This window comes from Tiliqua scincoides, chromosome 3, assembly GCF_035046505.1.
Source record: "Tiliqua scincoides isolate rTilSci1 chromosome 3, rTilSci1.hap2, whole genome shotgun sequence".
NCBI classification, from domain to species: domain Eukaryota; kingdom Metazoa; phylum Chordata; class Lepidosauria; order Squamata; family Scincidae; genus Tiliqua; species Tiliqua scincoides.
The window spans coordinates 49,638,324-49,660,219 of NC_089823.1; the positions used below are offsets into that span (position 1 = coordinate 49,638,324).

General features: G+C 44.2%; 1 pseudogene; it reads right to left on the reverse strand.

Moving 5' to 3' along the window:
- Positions 1–19,934: 19,934 nt before the first annotated feature.
- Positions 19,935–20,054, reverse strand: LOC136646252 (5S ribosomal RNA; annotated as a pseudogene).
- Positions 20,055–21,896: the final 1,842 nt, after the last annotated feature.

Sequence of the window (21,896 nt, forward strand, 5' to 3'; positions counted from 1 at the left end):
TACATAAAGCATGTTTGCGGCCCTCAAAGAGTAAGTGGCAAAGGCGGGGAGGCCTGTACTGCCCCGTTGACACCATCATTGAACCCTCAGCCACTGGGGGAGCCAAGATAAGCACTGAGTGGCACTGGGACATTGGGAGGGTGGGGGAAGTGTTTCTGGGCGGGAAGAATGGGCAGAGGGTAGGGGAAGACAGAATGGGGTGGGACTGGCCTGGGAGGGGGAAAGGGAACAGTGGAGGTCTTTTCCACTGAATCCTATCCCACAGCCCAGGTTTGAAAGCCTAACATAGGGTTTCTTGATTCTCTGCGAGCTAAATAGGATAGCTGCATAGGATAGCTGCAAATCCTTCACAGGATGCAGTGGTGGTTGTTTGGTGCCTGTGTTCCTGTGCTGGATATGATTGAGCCCTATATCTCAGTCAGGTCAATGGAGTTTAGTCCAAGGTAAGTGGGTATAGGATTGTAGCCTAAGCTAAGAAATAGATTTTCTATCTTATCTGCTGTTTGTGAGAAGACCTTAGACCTTAATTAGGGCCTAATCCTGAGCATTGTGCACTGGCTCACTGGCAGGGCGCACTGTCGCAAGTGGGCCATAAGACACTCTTGTGAACCCTACCACAGGCCCAGCACCGGAGTTAGCCCAGTGCAAACCCGCACTGAGCCAGCTCCGGTGCTGGGCCTGCAGTCTGCTGCCCAGTGGCTTGCCAGGACCACCGAGCGGCAAAGAGGTGAGTAGGAGCATGGAATAAGGTGGGGAGGAGGTATTCTGGGGAAGGGGGAGGACTGGTAAGAGGTGTGGGGGAGGGGGAGATAGGGGTGGGACTGGCAGAGCTCATCTCCACTGAATCCAGAGCCCAATGTCAGGCCGCGCGGCCTGACATGGGACTCTTTGAATCTGCATCAGCTAAAGAGACACCACAGAATTGAGCAGCCCCCATTGCGGGGCTACTTCCCTTACCTGAGGTGAGGGGGACACAAGTCCCCTTCCCCCAAGAAGCCACTGGTGGCTGCCCAGTGTGCTTATGGTGCCATGACAGCCATTTTCGGCACCGCGGCAGCCCCGTGCACTGGGCAGCTCAGGATTGGGTTGTCAGTCACTGCAAGTGACTTACAAGAGACTTGTAAACCATTTGGCTGGAATAAACACATGAGGAAAGAACGGTCACACTGATTCTAGTTTTCTGCTGCTCCAATTAATAATGAGCAGTGATTTCTTTAAATTGGTTTATGATATTGAACATTCCCAAGATATTAGCAGCCAGTATCAGTAGAGGGTACAGGAAAGAGAAAGACATTTTATCACTCTCCTTTCCAATTTTGGACCTTCCAAGTAACTAAGTAGGCTGCTGCCTTTGCTAATGATGTAGATCTTTATACCTTTGCTCTCTGCAAGTCTTTTGTGAATACCCCAAGCTCAGCTGTATCTACTTGGAAAGAAGGACACTAATGAGTTCCGATCTGCCTACTGCAGGGAATGATAGAATGCTTTGAATGTCAGTTTGGATATTATCAACATTGACATCAATTCTAGACCACGAGTAACCTCAATGCCCTCTTGAAATTGAGAATAAATCATAATCCTTCAGCAGATATACCCACATAAGTATTTAATTCTGCCAACTGAAATATTAAATTGGCAGCCACTTCCCATCTGCCTATCCTTTTGAAACCCATCTCTGTGTCTGTATTTGAAACCCCGCTGATTTCAACTGCTTCAGGAAGAGAATATTTCAACTAATTCAAATAGTTCCAAAGGTAACCAAACAATTTAACTAAGCAGAATTGTTTTGAATATTCCGACAAAGGATGGAAGATATTATCTGAATCAATAGGGTGCTGTTTTGAATTTTGAATCAATAGGATGTTAATTAACCAAACACACATCTCAGTCATCACTTTGTGAAACTGGTCTTTTCACAAAAACTTACTGTGCAGCATGGCAATGTGAGTGGTGGAAGAGAAGAACAGAACACTTTCAGAAAAAGAATCCTGCAAACCTGTCATGTTGTTCAAAGAGTTCTTGAAAGCACTCGACAAATTTCATCCATATAAGTACTTCAGTGGAATGTAATAGCCTGTTTCAATTTAGTCCCACATGATGGGCTCTTTGAGCTTATGAACATTGCAAGTCGTTCATCTGTTTCTTTAAATGCTTTAGAATATGGATATTCAGTGCAAAGAACAAATGCTTTTCAGGGAACTTTTAGTAGTTTTACATTTGCTTGAGTGGGCGTGAGCAGTTACACCACAGCCTTATTGGAAGACTGACAAATGGGTTCTTTGGAAGACATGCTTTGAAAGGCATAAAGGCTGGCATCTCTGTACACAGCATCAGAGTCATTCATGATATTCCATGTCTGTTTTGTGAAATGATTCGATTGCAGCTCTGCTCACTTGGAGTTTTGTTGTGTTATTAATTTGACAGACTGATCAGGGCAATGGGCAAAGGTGAACTCAGTCTTGCCTGAGAGGTCAGGTTGCCTGAAGCCCCGACAGCCTTTGCTCATAGAATAGTGATTCACATTCCTGTGCATGACAAGTTCAGCACCCATCAAAGAAGGAATTCAAGGCAAATCTCATTCTGAACACCTCTTCTAATTGGTTTCCAAGGTTTTGCAGGTTACTGCTTGAGGCAGAGTTCTGTTGATGCTGGTTCAATATGGAAATCACCTAAGTTTGGTCAGCTTTAGTACTGATTTCTGTTTTGGACCTCTGATTGTTGTACACTCTGTTATTGTGAATGTGTTCAGGCTGCATCCAGCCAGCTTCCCTGAAAACGTATTGTGACACACCTGCCTCCTTCCATTCAGCTGCAAGTGTTGGGCACACTCTTTTTTCTCTTACTGCCTCTCAGCTGGTTATCAGCATTGCTAGCAGAAAGGACCACACTGGTGGGAGATTCATCTTACTACTGCAGTCCTGGGAGTTTAGTAAAAAAGTTTATTGATAATAAGTAAACGCATCAAATTGGCAACATTTATTTAATAGATACTAGATTAGGGCTTTGTTTTGATGAAGACATTTGTTTATTCTAATTCCAGAATCTTTCATTGTTCTAATTCCAGAGTCTTTCACAGTCCATTCCTATGCATGTCTATTCAGAAGTAAGACATTGTAAGTCCAGGTAAGACATTGAAGGCCATTGACTTCAGTGAGGGCCAAATCCAGATACATGCATGCCGTAAGGCATGTTTGCAAGCCCTTATTGAGGGCCCAGCACTGGAGCTAGCCCAGCATGAGCTGGGCCAGGTCCAGCACTGGGCCTGTGTTCCGCTGCCCAGTGGTTGCCCATTTGGGGGGGGGGGAAGGTGGGCAGAGGGCAGGGGAGCAGGCGTGGTGAGGGGAGGGAGCAGGACGGGAGGAGGGCGGGACTAGTGGAGCTCGGCTCCACCAGATCCTGAGCCCTGTGTGGGACCGCGCAGTCCAACACAGGACTTTCTGATTCTGTGCAGGTCCAAAGCTGTCGTAGAATCGAGTTGCCCCATTGTGGGGCTGCTTCCTTTACCCAGGGAAGGGGATGAAAGTTCCCTTACCCTGAGTAACCACTGGCAGCTGCCTGGTTGCGTGATGGATACCGCAGCAGCCATTTTGGCGCCTTGCATGTTGCACTGCACTGGATTGGGCTGCCCCTCCCAGGGAAGTGTTTATCGGATTGCAGCATCAGTTAGATAGTTCTTACCTTGGACAGATCTCAAGTGTAATAATACATTTATGTTGTGATCTTGCAATCTTACACATGCATTGCATTGCATTAATCCATCCCGGATTTAGTTTTTATAATAGTTTCTCATATTAGCCATGTTTATAGCACATTAAGTCATAGCTGCCTATGTGCATTAGTTTTCACCACTACTTTCACTACTAAATTTTACATTAGGTTTGTGATTTGCAAATGTCAAAATTGGATTTCTGAGTTCATGAATAATGAGTTCACTGTTCATGAACGTTGGCAGTTCATAGACCAGGGGTCTATACTCTAATGGACTTTGTTTTGGCTGAGTGTGGTCTCATACATAACTTTAGAATTTCTCACAGATAATTGTCTGACTTTTCAGTACAAACTGGGAATAATGGAAGACCACTAAGATAAGCTATGTAAATATGCTTTTATATCTCATGAGTGCAGTACCCATCTATGTAGATCACCATTTCAACTAATGAACTGATATTAATAATACATTTATACAGTGCTTGAAAACCATTTTTATAACACAAAAAACCAGGTGACATCTTCAGCAAAACTACAAAAACTAGAAAAAAAAATTCTTGTTTTTGATTATTCAAAGCACTTAGTGCACAATCCTATGCCCTGTGTGCGCCGGGGCAACACATGCTACGCTGGCACTAGCTATAATAAAATTGTCATAAAAACACTTTATGAGGCATAGCAGTTGCCAGTGTCAAAGGGCAGCACTAGCCTGTACATACCAGCAGACTGAGCAGTGCCCACCAGAGATGGTAGGATTAGCTATGGGGAAGAAAAAGGGTGACAGGAGGGGCGAGATTGGCAGTGCCAGCATATATTATCTCCTTTCCCAGGCCTGATCCACCAAAACAGGGCAACATGAACTTGGCACTGGCACTTGCCAGCAATATCACTGGCACTGGCCCAAGTGGCCCCATTGTGGCTGCTAGGGCTTACCCTGGGGCAAGGGAACAAATGTTCCCTTACTCCACAGAGATCTCCAGTATCCAAAACCCCCCCTCCCCCAGGATGCAGCAGAAGCCATGCTAGTCCCACTGCAATGGAGTTTAGGACTGGGCTGTTAGATAATAATTTACTCCTTCAACTGATTGTGTCATATTTTCCTGACCATGCTTTGAAATTGGGAACATGACAGTTTTGAGTAATAAGATAGCTGACAAACACTTACAGAGTGGACTACCGCAAGTATGCCAACATTCTGGAAATTTCCATATCAGTAATTAAGGCAGCAATCCTATACACACTTCACTGGGAGTAGGTCACATTGAAAGTTCTAGAACTCCATCTGAGCATAGCCCAGCTTGTGTTGTCTGTTTCCTAACTTAAGAAATTTCAGGGCATGTGTATCCACAATAGGTTGCAATCAAATATTAGCATTTAACATTAGATCTAGTGCTCCATAAATGTGCCTAAACAATGCACATTCAACACAGCAGCATAAAAAATGCTGTAACAGACTGAAATAGATATTTCTGTAGCAATGTAAGTATTCCTATTCAAACACATTGTATCAGTGATAATTGCATATCTTGGTTCACTAATTAATTTGAGATGTCTAAGCCTTGACCATGCCTTGCAATAACATGTTAAAGCAGTGCCACTAGCAATAAAACTGCATGCTCAGATCAGCCGTGACACATGGATATTAATTCTTTTACAATATGCCCTTTCTCTTAATTTTCACTTCCACAGCAAGTAATTACTTTTCCTGCAAATGATTGAATCACACTCTTAGTGGAATATGACTTCAGCATTTTATGGATTTTGTAATGGCATCACCATCTTCATCTGTTACACATGTATGTTGCCACCAGCACATTGCCTCATTGAAACAGATGGGTGGCTTATTGCTAATAAAAGTGTCCAAGCCCTTAGAAAACATCTCTATAACATAGGTTGTTTTTTTCACATTGTCAGCCTCAATGAATGTCAGCCATCTTTGTGTGTATTGGCATCTATCTTTCCCCAGGACGGGTTAATAGAGGTGAGAAATCGGATGCATAACTCAGATCTAATTTTATATAGATCAGTGGGAACCTGGCAGATATGAAGTTTCTTTCTTTTCTTTTTTAGTGCTGATTACCGGGTCCCTGATGGGTTAATGCATTAGTGTTTCAGTGGTGGACATCCACATTCAAATCCTAATTAGATCAAAAGTGAAAGATTGTGTTAGTCTGACTTTAGTACCTAATTTGCAATGAGTGGCAGTTTAATTAAAAGAGAGGTAGCCATAGAATGGCAAAGGTATTGCAATCAGAATGCTTTGGCATTCTTTCGTGTGATTATTGCTATTTCTCTTTGAATAGCTTTCCCCATTTGCAATATTATACGTAGGTAAAAGGTCAGCATTTGCAGTTCTGCATATATGAGCTGAGTTGTGCTATGTGTTTTTTTTTTGTTATTGAAAAATTTAGACACTCTAAATGTATTTTATATATATATATATATATATATATATATACACCGAAAAGAATGAAAAGAAAAAGAAATGCATGATACAGAGGGGAAAAAATATTCCTTGCCATCACTCCTTTCTCTCACCTGCAAACTCAAACCTCCACCAAGTCAATAATCTCAAAGCAGTTGAATACAAAGTGCAGTTTTTTAAAAAAATCTTATAAATGTACAGATATATGAATATATGAATATATAATCCTTAGTACAGGAATTTTTTTTAATGACAAGTTAAATATCCATGGACAGATCAATAATTTAGTTTCTGCAAGTCTTTAAGGACCAATGCCAAGTGATAATGAGAAGCACTAGCAGGTTTATAGATGGTAAGATCTATTTTAAAGGTTTACAGAAGAGCACTAGGTAAGGAGAAACAACTATCATTTACACTATAGTTGAATCTATGGAAACAGTTATATGCTACATTTAGTCATGTTAGGTATTCAAAACATAGGTTAAATTAAAGCAGAATTCTTTCTCACTTACTCTAATCCTCCAAAATTCAAGGGAGGGCACCAGAATGAGGTCTCTTGTTATCTGGTGTGCTCCCTGGGGCATTTGGTAGGCCGCTGTGAGATACAGGAAGCTGGACTAGATGGGCCTATGGCCTGATCCAGTGGGGCTGTTCTTATGTTCTTAAAATGTTACTTTAAGAATTTTGAATCACTATATAGTTCCAGAGGTTTATAGTCATATATTCACAGAGCCAGGATGGTGTATAGTTTGGGAACTGGATGTAGATTTCAGGTACGTCATGTAGCACTTATTTTTGCCACTATTGAAAATACAATGCTGATAATACAGAGTTGCTGGGGAGGGAGGGCTCCTGGTGGGAGAGGGGCATGGTGCTTTGCCTTGAATAAGTTGGAAGACGGGATGCTGGCAATGGAAGCTGTGTGATTGGAGAAGGATCGAAATCTGTGTTCTGCTTTGACCTCCGAGCTGGAATGTTTGAAATTCGAGTTCATGAAAATTATAACAGGAGTGCACTGTGTAATGGGACCTTGAATGATCGCGGCTTAGGGTGGAAGCCTAAGAGTGCAATCCTAACATGCAGTTAAGCCAGTTAGGCCCAGGAGTATTGCAAAGGTGCCATAAAGCACTTTTGCTCCATTCTGGAGGCAGTTAGGTTGGTGCAAGGGACTTACACCAGCCTCCCCATGCCATTGCGGGACCCGGGGAAAGTGAGTTTGCGTCGGCTGAGCTTGGCCAATGCAGGGGGCTGGGGAGGGGGGGGAGAAGGCAAGAGGGATGGGTGGAGAAGGAGCGGGCGCTCCCGGGGATGGGTGGGTGGGGGAATGGGAGATGGCCAGAATCCAGTAGTTATGCTGAATCCTAACCCCATTCCTGGGCAGCCTGGGCCAGCCCCGGGCTGCTCAAATTTGTGCCACCTCTGGAGGTGGCACAGATCCGAGTAGCCCCATTGGGGCTGCAGTGGCTCTCTTCAGGATAAAGGGAAGCGATTACTCTGGCCACAGGCTGAGCCACTACATGCCCAAACCTTGTGCTGGATACAGCGCAGGCCCTTTGGCCTGCTGGTTCCAGAGCAAGTTACGATTGCACTGCACATGAATGATGTCACTCCTGGTCACGACATCACTTCCAGGTTAATGACATCACTTCCGGTGGGCCCCAACAGATGGTCATCTTAAAAAGTGGGTCCTGATGCTAAAAAGTTTGAGAACCTCTGGTATGCTAAGACTTGAGGCATTTAACTTAAAAATACAAAAGGAGGAAATTACATAAAAAAGGACACGTAAAGTTTATTTTTCATACATTTCATAATGCTTAAGCTTAAACATTAATTACCCCCCTCCTTGGTTTTGTTGCAAATTAGTCACTTCCCCTGAATTCAGCTTTGGCTCTACTACAGCCTTCTTGGTTGCTCTGGCTGCTGGCGCTCCCCCTGGTGGCTGCGTGGAGCTACAGTGTAACAGTAATGGCTTAATTTAGAAAATGTTTCTGAGCACATGCTACATAGTTGTGTTTTTAAGCTTGTTTCACCAATTATGAGAGCTGCACTAATTTTTTTCTCATTCTAGTAAGGAAATGCAATACTGCCAACATTTAGGTTCATATTTTGGCCTCCATAAGCAAAGTTCCCTGTTGTTTTGCATAAATGGATTAAGCTCCTTGTTGGATCCAATCTTCTGTTATGTGCAGAATATTTACAACAGTATTTTCCTTGTCTGACTTGAGAGCTAATGAAACATCTGCTGTGTGTAATGATCAACTATTCATAAAAATATTATTAGTGTACCTGCCGCTCTAAATACATCTCAGTGCAATGAGCACTTCAAAAAGCCAACTGTTCTGGCAAAAGGAGGATCCTCTCTGAGACCTTGGAAGTGCTGCAAAAACTGATCAGACACCTGCTGATACACTGTCATTTTATCCTGCTGTGCCGTTCAAATCTGAATCCCAAAGGGTAACCAATCATCCTGTCAAATATCTCTCCTGACTACTTCACTATAAAGATAACTTTAAAAAAACAACTATATGATATCCATTGATGCCCTGTGAATTCCAAAAAAGATAATCTTTTTCACGTAAAATAGTTCTCAAATGCAGTCAGAGAATTGGTATTGCGGGGGAAAATTAGAATCAATGGCTTTTCCCATCTAGATTAAAATGATAGGCTTTTCAACTACAGAATGGTTTTTCACCTTGATCTATAGACAGCTGAAGCCAACTTTCAACACACATTTTTATTCTGGGCAGACAAGCTTTATTTTGTAGGGGATCAGCCAGCAGACTGGCAGCTGCCATGCGGTGTGTAACCACACAAACTCAACAGGAATACTGAGGCATGACAGGGAGGTGAGGAAGAAGCAGATGACAACCACAAAGCGTAATTGTTCCCTGTTACAATTACAAATGCTGTTGGTAAAGTGTTGTGCCATTTAGCAGCAGAAGTCGCAGTGTTCCAAATGCACGGTGGCAATTTATTTCAAAAGGCAAGATGTCTTTTCTTTAAAGTAAATGTCAGCGTATCATCATCTTTTGCATCTGCAGGAGCAGAATGCCAAGGGAAAGCAAAAAGACTGTACACAGTGCAAAAACACAGTAAGGAACAAGAAGAGCCTTGTTAATCAGAGCATTACAGCTCATTAGACAACTTACTTCTTCTGCATCAGAAACTGCAGGTGCCTATCTATGCTGAACTCTAGATCTAATTACATTTTAAACTGGAATTCAGAAAGAGCACATAAGATTCTTTAATTGCCTAAATAGGAATCAGCTATGAAAATCACTATTAGTTCAATTTTAAAAATATATATGCAGTTTTTTTTATAAGAACCTTATCCATCATTGACTCATGCATCCTAACCATTCAAAAGGCTGCTTTAGTGAAGGAGATAATAAATTGGGGAAAGACTTCTGATCCTTGCATCCCATCTCTTTGAATGATAAGAGCTACTAATAGCTTCCTTGGTTCACTGATGTACATGGAGCAGACAGAAGAAGCAAGAAGAAAGAGGTCAGGCAAAACTGCCTCATTTTGTGTGGAAAGCATATGCCAATGTTGAATATGCTGCCACTGCTAGTTTTGTAATTAACTGCTAGTTGAATGTAATTAACAGCATGATCCTATCACCTGCCATTCCATAGCATGCAGCCACACCAAGGTAGTGCACACTGCATGCCATGGGGTGATCAGATGGCCAGTGAGAAATAAGTAAAACATGACAACAATGCACAATGCACATGTTTCTGCTTGGTGTCCTATCATTTGATAACAGAAGAAAAAGAATGCCAACATGTAGGCATCATTTTAGGGAAAGCGATTGCTGCATTTTTCCATATTTTTAGTAACAAATTAGGAGGCATATCTAGACTTTCATGCTACCTGTGCTCTAACCTAGCTTTAGCAGGATAAAAGAATTACATACATAAATTATATTCTGGTTTGGATTCTGATAGTAGTACAGTATTGTAGTTACAGTGCTGGGTCTACACCTGACAAACTCATGTTGAAAAATGTCATATCATATATGCAAACTATCTTATTCCATTAGGTGGCCTCCAGAATTGCTTGCTTTGCAGGAGGAGTCCTTGCACCAGAGGAAGAGTGACTCTGGATGTTATCATTAGACAATAAACTTATTGCAAAGAGGTTTTGATAGGGAGTCTCAATGCAGTTGTGGACCTGGCCCCGGTACCACCCCAGGGCATAGGACCACAACATACCAACCCCCTGCAAAACGCCAGCCCCAGAGGATACTTACCCAGCAGTATGGAGCCTTGTGTGACATTCCCAAGCGCTCCAAAAGCCTTCTGAGCCTCTAGAGCACTGCTAAGCAGTACTTCCAGTTTTTCAGATGAAAACCGGAAACCAGAGGTACTGTTTAAGGATGCTCCAGAAGCCTCAGAATGTTTTGGGAGCGCTCAGGAAGGTTGCACGGCTGTATGGTGTTGCTGCCCCCACAGGGCCCACAGGAGTGATGTTCCCCTCCAGGACCGCCACTGTCTCAAAACAAAGATTGAGACATACACATTCTGGCAAACTCAATATTATTTTTGCTGGTTTCAGCTTTTTCTGCCTCCACTCAGATAGGCAAAATCCACTTTGCAACTGAAGAAACATATTCACTGACCAGACATATAGAGGCATAGAACAACGCAATTTACACTTTTTGATGTATCTAGGCAGAGCCCACTGTGAATCCCACAGCCAAAAAAATTTTAGATGTTTCAAAATCTAAATGGTGTTAGACTACTTGTATGTCATTCTGTTGTTGAAGAAATGAAACTGACATGTGAGCCAAGCGTCAATCAAGCCATTGCCAATTTTTGTCAATGGTTGGACAGAAGCAGTACTCAGTGCAGGAGTCAATCCTGTCATCCATTTCAGCTCTGAAATCTAAACCTGAGCATTTTGCTGTCAGCATTGTTAGCTGTTCCAGAGCTGGTCAGTCCAGTGAAAACCTCTAAATAACAACGAGCAAGGTAAGAACAATGTCTGCAACGGAAGCAGGGAAGCAAGTGGTCAGAGGAAAGACTGATAGATAATAAGAATGTGCTGACCTGTGTGGGTCACTGGTTCTCATCTCTTTCATCACATGCTATAGACATGTTTGATGAATTTCTACCAGATGCATCTTACAAGACACAGCATTTTCCCAAAATGCCACACACTGTAGTAAATTCCCAGGTAGAAATTCATCGTGTGCATTCTAAAAATACCTTTAGTACACAGAAATGGGAAACAAGAATAGGAAAATAAGAGACAAGGGAAGGAGGCAAAGAACTTGACAACCTGATTACCTTTGCAATGGGTTCAAACATTTTCTACCCATCCCATTCAGACTAAGGGCAGTGCAGGGCTTTAATTGTCCTCAGTCTCAATGGAGGAGGGAGAAGAGATCATCTGATTGCAGTATTTCCAAACTAACTTTCATTGCATGTCATTGACTTCCAGGTGTCATTGACTTCCAACTTCATTATTTTCTTTTAATTCTAAGCAACTTTCTAAAATCTGGACATCAAAGTAGGGAAAATAAATGGTGATCACTATGTAGTCCATTTGCAGACATGCTAAAAATATAGAATTTTTCAAGTCTGAAAGAAGTTCCTTTTCAATAGGAATGCTACTGAACTGTAGGAATGCTACTGAACCTCTTCTGGAAAACCAAATCCAGGACAAGATGTTGCCTGACAACCTTTCTATTTCCTTTATAGAGTGTGTGATGCCCTGGGGTAAGCCCCAGCTACCCCAATGGGGCAACTCAAACCTGCGCCTGCTACATCACTGGCCCTAGTCCACATTGCTTTGTGTTGGCAGACCAGACCCATGAAGGCAGATAGGAAGCAGCATACACCACTGCCGTTGACCCCATTCCCCTCCCAGGCCAAATCCTTGCATGATAAAAGGATTTGTATAGTTATGTATAGTTATGCATTTGTATAATGTATAGTTATGCTATACAGAAGAGAAAGAGTGCAATCTGATATAAAGGTGTGTTTTGGGGGGGGGGCACCTGGACCCATCCTATATGGGCTGACTGCCACAACCACTGGAAGAGACTACCATTGACACTTCAATTCTTCCCCTCATCAGTAATCCTCCTGCCAGTGGAGAGCTATGCTTATGAGAAAACTTCATTCATGTAAAAGTGACTGGAGTGGTCCCTGTGATATTAGCTTGGTGTTCAGTCATTATATCAACCTTTCATGTTAAAAACAAATGAGCCTGCATTTTTGGAAGGACAGGAAAGATTACCATAACACTATTTATCACCCTTCAGTCTTAAAATAATGAAACAGAACTTGTATACATTTATCACATGAATACTTTTTCCAGTTTTAGAAACTGCTCTCATTTTGGAGGGCAAGTTGGAAAGTTTTTAACTGTGCAATATCACCTGGGAATGTCAAAATGAAAAAATGGGGGGACTCCTCTAAGTCTTGATAGGTTAAAGGATTTTCACACTCTGTTTTTTTGAAGGTTGTCAAAATAAATAAAGGAACTCTTGTAAGTCTGATAGACTAAAGGATTTCTAAACTCCATTCATTTATTTTGAAGGTTGTAGAAAGTTAAGGTCAAACACAGAGTGGTTTACCATGCATTCCCCAAATAAACACAGCCGACAACAGGTGTGGAATTAAAATTGGACTACTTTATTGAATACAAAACATTGCAACAGGGCAACTAAAGGGCTAAACAAAACCCATCCCAAGTGTGGGGTTCTACGTGGGGGAAACGGCTGAAGCTTCATCACCCCTCTGTCCCCAGTAGGGGAAGCACACCCGCAAGTGGGTTATTAACACATAAATGGCAAAAACCACTTCACCCCTCCATTCTAGGTAGGGGCAGCACCCTTGAAAGTTGATAATAAAAAATATCGCCCCACTCTCAAGGAGTATGGGCAGCACTCATTAAGCCAGCTAGTCACATCACATCACATCACATCACCCCACTCCAAGGAAATGAGGCAGCATGCCTGTTACGCAGGTTACTAAGACATCACCCCAAACTTGAAGAGTAGGGGCAGCAGGACCAAAAAAGTTGGTAACAGAAAATCCCCCCCCCCACTCTCAAGGGGCACCCATGAGGTGGGTTAATAATTGCAAAGACCATAGCCTTGGCAAAGGCTGTCGCATGCGTGCCTCACTGCACAGGGCTACTGCACCTGGTATTAAAGTGCAGCAGCACCACCATGTCTGTTAAGTAAGTCACTGAAAGCATCACCTTCACTTTCGAAGAGTGGGGACAGCCCGTGAGGCAGGATTGGTAACAGAAAATCCCCCCACACTCTCAAGGAGTAGAGGAAGCGCACCCATTAAGTGGGTAAATAACTGCACTGACCCTAGCCACGGCCAAGGCCCTTCCATCCATGCCTATCTGCCCAGGGCTACTGCACCTGGTATTAAACACGTAGTAGCACCACCATTCCATCCTCTTAATACCCTGGGCACTGAAGCCCAGCCCCTTTGCTTCTGAATTGGCTCTAATACAGATGGGGTACAGGCCATAGCCGACTGAGGTGGCCCAGGGGGTTCCCAATGGCCCTTTGAATATCATCTGACTCCAATTCCTTAATAGTCAGGTATAAAGGAGCCTGCATAAAGAGAGGGGGCCTTCCCCAGTAGGAGATAACTGAAGATAAATAGACATGACTTGAGCTGGTCAGATGTGACAGGGGAGCAACAACTGGACCCTACGTCCACGCTCCCTCAGGACGGACTTGAAGTTCAACAGGTGTCAATACATTGTGATATTGCCTAACCTGCCATCACCATGTACCAATGGGGAATGGAGAAGCAAACATGAATTTAGCAACACCTTGATGGGGGAGATGTCCTCCCCCATGAAATAGTGCTAAGACACTGTTATGAACAGTGGAGTATTATTAATAACAGTGTTATTTCATGGACCCACGAAATCTGAAGGACACGCTAGCCCAAACTTCATGGTAATCCCTTGTGTGTGATGCTGGGCAATTAGCCTGTGGCAATCAGCCCCCTCGGGGGCAGCTTTAATAAATTCCCCTTGCCATTTATTAATTTGAAAAACCCTGGTGATAATCCTGCCATCCTGATGCTCCCTACTGGCAGGAACTAATGGCCTGTGTCAGAAGCCAATGACACTGGGTAGAAATCAAAGTGCCAATGTGTAGCTATTAGACAAAAGCTGACCTGGCATAGACTAGCCAACTATACTGATTACATAAGAACATAAGAACAGCCCCACTGGATCAGGCCATTGGCCCATCTAGTCCAGCTTCCTGTATCTCACAGCGGCCCACCAAATGCCCCAGGGAGCACACCAGATAACAAGAGACCTCATCCTGGTGCCCTCCCTTGTATCCGGCCTTCTGACATAACCCATTTCTAAAATCAGGAGGTTGCGCATACACATCATGGCTTGTACCCCGTAATGGATTTTTCCTCCAGAAACTTGTCCAATCCCCTTTTAAAGGCATCCAGGCCAGATGCCGTCACCACATCCTGTGGCAAGGAGTTCCACAGACCAACCACATGCTGAGTAAAGAAATATTTTCTCTTGTCTGTTCTAACTTTCCCAACACTCAATTTTAGTGGATGTCCCCTGGTTCTGGTGTTATGTGAGAGTGTAAAGAGCATCTCCCTATCCACTCTGTCCATCCCCTGCATAATTTTGTATGTCTCAATCATGTCCCCCCTCAGGCGTCTCTTTTCTAGGCTGAAAAGGCCCAAACGCCGTAGCCTTTCCTCGTAAGGAAGGTGCCCCAGCCCCGTAATCATCTTAGTTGCTCTCTTTTGCACCTTTTCTATTTCCACTATGTCTTTTTTGAGATGCGGCGACCAGAACTGGACACAATACTCCAGGTGTGGCCTTACCATAGATTTGTACAACAGCATTATAATATTAGCTGTTTTGTTCTGAATACCTTTCCTAATGATCCCAAGCATAGAATTGGCCTTCTTCACTGCCACCGCACATTGGGTCGACACTTTCATCGACCTGTCCACCACCACACCAAGATCTCTCTCCTGATCTGTCACAGACAGCTCAGAACCATCAGCCTATATCTAAAGTTTTGATTTTTTTGCCCCAATGTGCATGACCTTACACTTACTGACATTGAAGCGCATCTGCCATTTTGTTGCCCATTCTGCCAGTCTGGAGAGATCCTTCTGGAGCTCCTCACAATCACTTCTGGTCTTCACCACTCAGAAAAGTTTGGTGTTGTCTGCAAACTTTGCAACCTCACTGCTCAACCCTGTCTCCAGGTCATTTATGAAGAGGTTGAAAAGCACCGGTCCCAGGACAGATCCTTGGGGCACACCGCTTTTCACCTCTCTCCATTGTGAAAATTGCCCATTGACACCCACTCTCTGCTTCCTGGCCTCCAACCAGTTCTCAATCCATGAGAGGACCTGTCCTCTAATTCCCTGACTGTGGGGTTTTTTCAGTAGCCTTTGGTGAGGGACCGTGTCGAACGCCTTCTGAAAGTCCAGGTATATAATGTCCACGGGTTCTCCCACATCCACATGCCTGTTGACCTTTTCAAAGAATTCTATAAGGTTTGTGAGGCAAGACTTACCCTTACAGAAGTCATGCTGACTCTCCCTCAGCAAGGCCTGTTTGTCTATGTGTTTTGAGATCCTATCTTTGATTCCACCATCTTACCCGTTTTAGATGTTAGGATGACTGGCCTATAGTTTCCCGGGTCCCCCCTCTTTCCCTTTTTAAAAATAGGCGTGACATTTGCTATCCTCCAATCTTCTGGCACTGTGGCCGTTTTGAGGGACAAGTTGCATATCTTAGTCAAGAGATCTGCAACTTCATTCTTCAATTCCTTAATAACTCTTGGGTGGATGCCATCAGGGCCCGGTGACTTATTGATCTTTAATTTATCAATGAGGTCTGAAACATCTTCTCTTTTAACCTCTATCTGACTTAACTCCTTGGTTAGGAGGGGCCGTTCGGGCAGCGGTATCTGCCCAAGGTCTTCTGCCGTGAAGACAGATGCAAAGAACTCATTTAATTTCTCTGCTATCTGATTTCACTGATTGGGAATACCCCGTCCTCAACTGCCACCTGTGCTCCCTTTGGTCAGTCTGACACCTGGAGGTGTCAGTGTGGAATATTAGTGCCCACATGGAATCGATATAACACAGTGGTAAACAAACTTTAGCATCGGGACCCACTAAATTAAAGCTATACTAACCACTGGTGCCTCAGTGGCTTTAACGGTTATTTACTCTTCCCCAAATAGTGGTTTGTTTCAATATTAATGCATATAGCTTAGCCACTTGTCAGTTTCATGACCATCAAAATTGGGTTGGGACCTATTGTGGGTCATGAAGTCACAGTTTGTGAACCATAAAGAGTATTAGTGACTAACCTGAAATCCTTATAGACCATTAATGCCCACCTGCAACCATTGTTGCAACGCCAGTCAGGCAGAAGCTAGTCCACAGGAACATCATTCCTAAATCCTTCAAGCCCAAACATCCTTGGTGTAGCCTCTTCACCCTAAGGTTGCTAGCAAAAAGGATGTGCTGCTAATCCCTTTTCCCCTCACTCAGGTAGGAATGACAATGGTTTGAGGGGTTAAAGCCCCCATTTTCAGGGAGGGGAGCGGACTATCAAAATGTGCTGAAGCCACAGATTTACTCAGGTAGCTGACTCAGGTGAATGAAACCAGAAATGCCTAGGAGGCATATAGACCCTGTTCAGGCCATACTCCAAGAGCCATAAAGGCATGCACTCATTACCTCTTGTGGGCTTCCAGAGCTAGCAACTGAAAACACTCCTCCTGAAAGTGAGTATTGGCATGCTGTTAAATATTCCCAGAACAAGCTGGGTTGAAACATTTATGATAATGGCCAGGTATGGAGTAACAAAAGCTCTGACCAGATTCTTAACCTGGGGCAACCTAGAAGTCTGGTGATTAATAACATGCACCACTGTCATAGTTGTTGCACTAGTAGTAGGCTGTGGGATTTGGCAAGTTCACCAGTGCTAAGGCAGTCATCACAGGAAAAACTCCCAGAAGGTTATGTTTGTGATACCCTCTTTCCCTCAGTTGGGTGACCAAGGAACTGCACCACTAGTCCTAAATATATACCCAGGAGCAAACACCACCAGTATCACCAGAATACCCTTATAGTTCCGCTATCCCTGAGTCAGGTGCTCTTCCAAAAAGTTATGCTATTGAGGTCTGAGCAAGTCAAAACACCTGTGCGTATCCTCCCACATAACAACTGTCACTTACTCCATGGGAGGGGCAGCATGGTCAACCTGCAGATTGGGAAAATTATGGGAAATGAGGTTCCCGGTACTTCCTGGACGGAGGCAATTACTCTTCAGTGCTCACTGACCCTTTGGAGCCAAATCTGTGGGGAGGGGGGATACAGGTGATACTCAGACACCTGCTTCCTTCAACCTGACTCACTCCCTGTGATTTCTCCTGCTGTTAGGCTTCAAAAAACGAGTAAGAAATGCTCTCAAAGCCCTGAGGCTGCAAATACCTCCACCCTTTACTGGGAGCAAGCCACATCAACCAAAACTGAGCTTACTTCTGAGCAAGCTACTTCTGAGCTCCATCAACCAAAACAGAGCTGAGTAATCTACTTCTGAGCCTCATCAACCAAAACAGAGCTTACTTCTGAGTATACCTGCACAGGATAGGTCTCTAAGTTCATTTTCCTTGTCAGCTGAGGAAATGGGGGATGAAGGGGCAGGTAAAAGGGGGGTGGTGGCCACACCACTCCCACCCGCCCTTCTTCCATTGTGCTACAGTCCCTTAAAAAGATGTGCTACTGCACAGCCTGCCTCCCCCAATCCAGGGTTCTAGTTTTAACAGGTAGGATACAGAGCCCTGATGGCCAGATGCCACAACCTTAATGCTTCTGCCAGGCTGCAGGTGATGTCAATGTAAACAGCAGGTTATCTGCTGGTTGGAGGCAGGAGCTTGCACCCAGGCTCCAGCACAAATGCGAGGCGGGCTAGATCCTGCGCCTGACAAACTGCCACAGGCTGAGCACTGCTCAATGAGCAACATCAGGGTCTTCTTACCCATGGCTTAACCCAAGAATGAAAATGTGTAATGAAGGCCCACCACCCCCAGTGCTCTCGCTTTAACAGGTAGGATACACCTGCCCTTAAGGTGTAGGATGGCCTCTGGCAGCTTGGATCTCTTCTCAGCCGGCTACTCCTTGATTCCTTGAGGCTTGTGCCAGCTCCAGCGCCTGGGCATGAGCAGGGCAGCCAGAGTCTCTGGAGGGATGGGGGTGGCGGAGGAGCCAGCTCCTAAACTCCCAGCTGGTGCCCTCATCTACCCGGCGCCCAAAGAGGGGGAGTGGTTTCTCCATGCACCCCCTGCCTGGCGCTGTGCCTGGAGAACCAAGGGGGGGCTGTCCAATCCTGCCCCCACTCCAAGGCATGACCCCCCTGAGCTTCAGAGGGGGGGAAATGGTGCTGGGTGCTAGCGCCACAAGGCGCCATGAGGCCAAAATGACTGCGCGCTCATGTGTGCTCTCCCCACTCAGTTGCCCACCACGGCAACAGGAGGCTGAGGGGAAGGGGCCCGCTCAGCAAGCGGCTGCTGGTCCCCATCAGAGATGGGGCTCACTTGAGCTCCGTTGCTGAGCAGCCTCTTGCTCCCCGCCCATAGCAAAGCGACTGATCTGGTCGCTCGCCAGGAACGGACTGAAGCTTCCCAGGCACACGCACGCTGGGGCAGCTCTCCTGTCCCTCCCCCTTCTGGCTAACCAGCCAATCAGCTGGCAGCAAACACCTGCTGCCGGCTGAATGGGGCAAAGCCCTGGCAATCATTGCTAGTGGGCCAGAGAGGCGCGCTAGCAGCCTTTCTAATGCGTAGGTTGGACCTTACATTCTCCCCCCCCCTTTTTATATACTTTGTTTTAGTTAATGAATGTTGAAAGTGCAAAACAAATCTATTTGGGGTTGCCCTTGAAAGTGGTCCAGAAACTACAACTGACGCAGAATGCAATAGCTAGGATACTCTCTAGGACCCATTGTCATCTTCACTAGCTTCACTAGCATACTGTTTTCAGATGGAATTCAACTGGCTGCTGTGGGCCTTTAAAGCCCTCTATGGTTTGGAATTTGGTTTCCTGAAGAGTAACATTTTTCCACATGAACCTGCCCACCCACTTTGGTCTTCACTGGGACCCTACTGCGTGCTGTGTTGCCTGCTGAAATGCACTTGACTGGTACATGGGACAGGGCCTTTTCCACGGTGATGCCTAGGATGGGAAACTCTCTTCTTAGGGAAATATGGTTGGCTCAGTCACTGCCAACCTTCAAGTGAGTGCTGAAAAACTAGCTTTTCCACCTGGTGTTCCAATAATATCCCTCATTTCAGTTTCTTATGCCTGACTCCATCTCTCCAATGTTGTTACAGCTCTGTTGTTTAAGTAGCAGTCATTTTAGAATTGTTGTAAGCCACCTTGATAACCCCATTAGGGACAAAACAGTTGGGTTGAAATGTTTTAAACAAATCAATAGACCAAGATAAAGGCCATTAGCAAAGGGAAATTAAAAGACAATTGCAAAAGGACCCCACAGCAGAATGACACAATGGTTGCTCCATATTTGTGGTGGGCAACAGCCTTCTCTGACTTCTTCCTCCTAGGGTTGGTTCACCTCCTTCCCACTGTTGTCACCACAGCTCATTAAATTGCCCTCTTGCTCCAATCCACACCACCATCCAGAGAGTGCAGGCAAGGAAAGTGGAAGCTACTGTTCTTTTCCTTCCTAATTGTTAAAATTGCGGGTTGCGGGTTGGCAACCTTCAGTCTCGGAAGACTATGGTATAAGCCTACAGCACCCAGTATTCCCAGGCGGTCTCCCATCCAAGTACTAACCAGGCCTGACCCTGCTTAGCTTCCAAGATCAGACAAGATTGGGCATGTGCAGGGTAACAGTTGCTGTTTGTTAAAATTGATTTATAGCACAATCATATCCTGGACTGACATGCTGGGAGGAGTAAGTATGACAGGGAAAGTTGCTTCCGCTATCATAAAATGACCGCTGATGGCGTGTGCAGCATGCTGTCGGCAGCCATTTTGTGCACACTGCTGTGAGAAGCAGTGTACTCTTCAGGATTTGGTTGCCTGGTAGGCAGCCAATAGGCTATGGCAAGCCTGAAAGCAAGCAAGAGCTGTGCACCGTTTCCACCATGTCTCACTGTGTTACATTTAGATGAAACTGTATACCTTCTCTGCAAATCAGTAGGGCTCAGAAGTAGGGTGATCCCTGTATTGTGACATTTTTTCCCCCCTTCTCATTCCTTTTCCACCACGATAGCTAACAATAATACTGTCACTTTTTTATTTGAAGAAGGAACTGCAGAATTTGTTATAATATTTTAATCTATGTCTGGGGAAATTGAAGATAGTTCTGACAATTTAGTTAATCAATTTTCCATCCTCCACTATTTATCAGTCACGGATATTACTTTTGTTCCCAATGACAGGTGATACAGTTGTTCAAGCCATTCCACAGAGCCCCATTGGCCTCGTAATTTAGCAGTGTCTTGAAATGATGTTGGTGTGATAGAAAGCAATCAATCCACTCTAGACAGAAAAAGTTGGACCGATAGTTTTCAGATGTGAATAAATAGCAAAATTTTAAGAGTATGCTATGTACAATCTAGAGGTGCTAGGAATGTAAGTGAACACATATTTTAAATGCAATTCTTCGATCATTTTAAAATTGGATTTTTAACAGATGAAGCTGTCTCATGCTGAGTCACACTATCAATGTCAGTGCTATCTCTCCTCATTGGCAGGAGCTCTCCAGGGTATCAGACAAGGTTTACGTGGTGATCAAAGATTAAATCTGGGAACTTTGGCGGTACATTACAGTCTACCATGGAGCTACAGCCGTTCCCTTTGAAATTGTGGATTAAGATATCAAACATACAGAGAAAACAATTCAAGAATCTGCTTGGGTGAAGTAGCTAGCTTATTTTACTTTTTTTGTTTTTTGTAATCTTCATACGCATGTGTGTTTATGTAGATAATATAATAATTTTCACAAAATTGATGTGAGATACCAACTCTATCCTGGCTTCAGAGAAGTTGAAAATGAGGTCAGAGGTCATATGCTGCAATCTTATACAAACATTCCAGAAGGAAACCCCAACAAACACAATGGGACTTCTGAGAAGACATGCCTAGGATTGCACTGTTAAGGATATATGAACTATCAGAAGCACTAAACCAATTTCAACCTGATGGTGTGCTTCACTTTGTAGCAGCTGGAGAGCAGAGGAATTATAGTTAAGGTCCTAGACTTGCTCCAATTGGACATCTCACTTCCTTGTTATGAAGTTACATGTATGTGTTACCTGTGGTGATTTTTCCTGAATGCTTTTATTTTATTCAAAATCATTCAAGCCAAGCCCACCTACCCATATCAACCAATGAACATTGCTGTCTAGACTATTTTCTAGATATGTATCAGTGGACAATAATATGAACCTTAGACACTGCCCTTTCCAAAACTTAAATCAGGTGGTCAAAACCTCTTGATTTACTAAGAATCTAGGTCATATACTGTGGAGAAGGAGATAAGATGACGAACAATTGATGTAATGCTGTCCCTGTTGGATATCTGTCAATTGTGCTGCCATCCCATTGCCTAACTATCACCAATAATGCACACATTATTGAACAACCAGGGGAAGAATCAGGGCAGGAGGGAGGTGGAACCGGCACAGCCCTGCTCCACTGTATCCAATTCTCAGATTCCGTGGCCCAACAGGGAATCACTC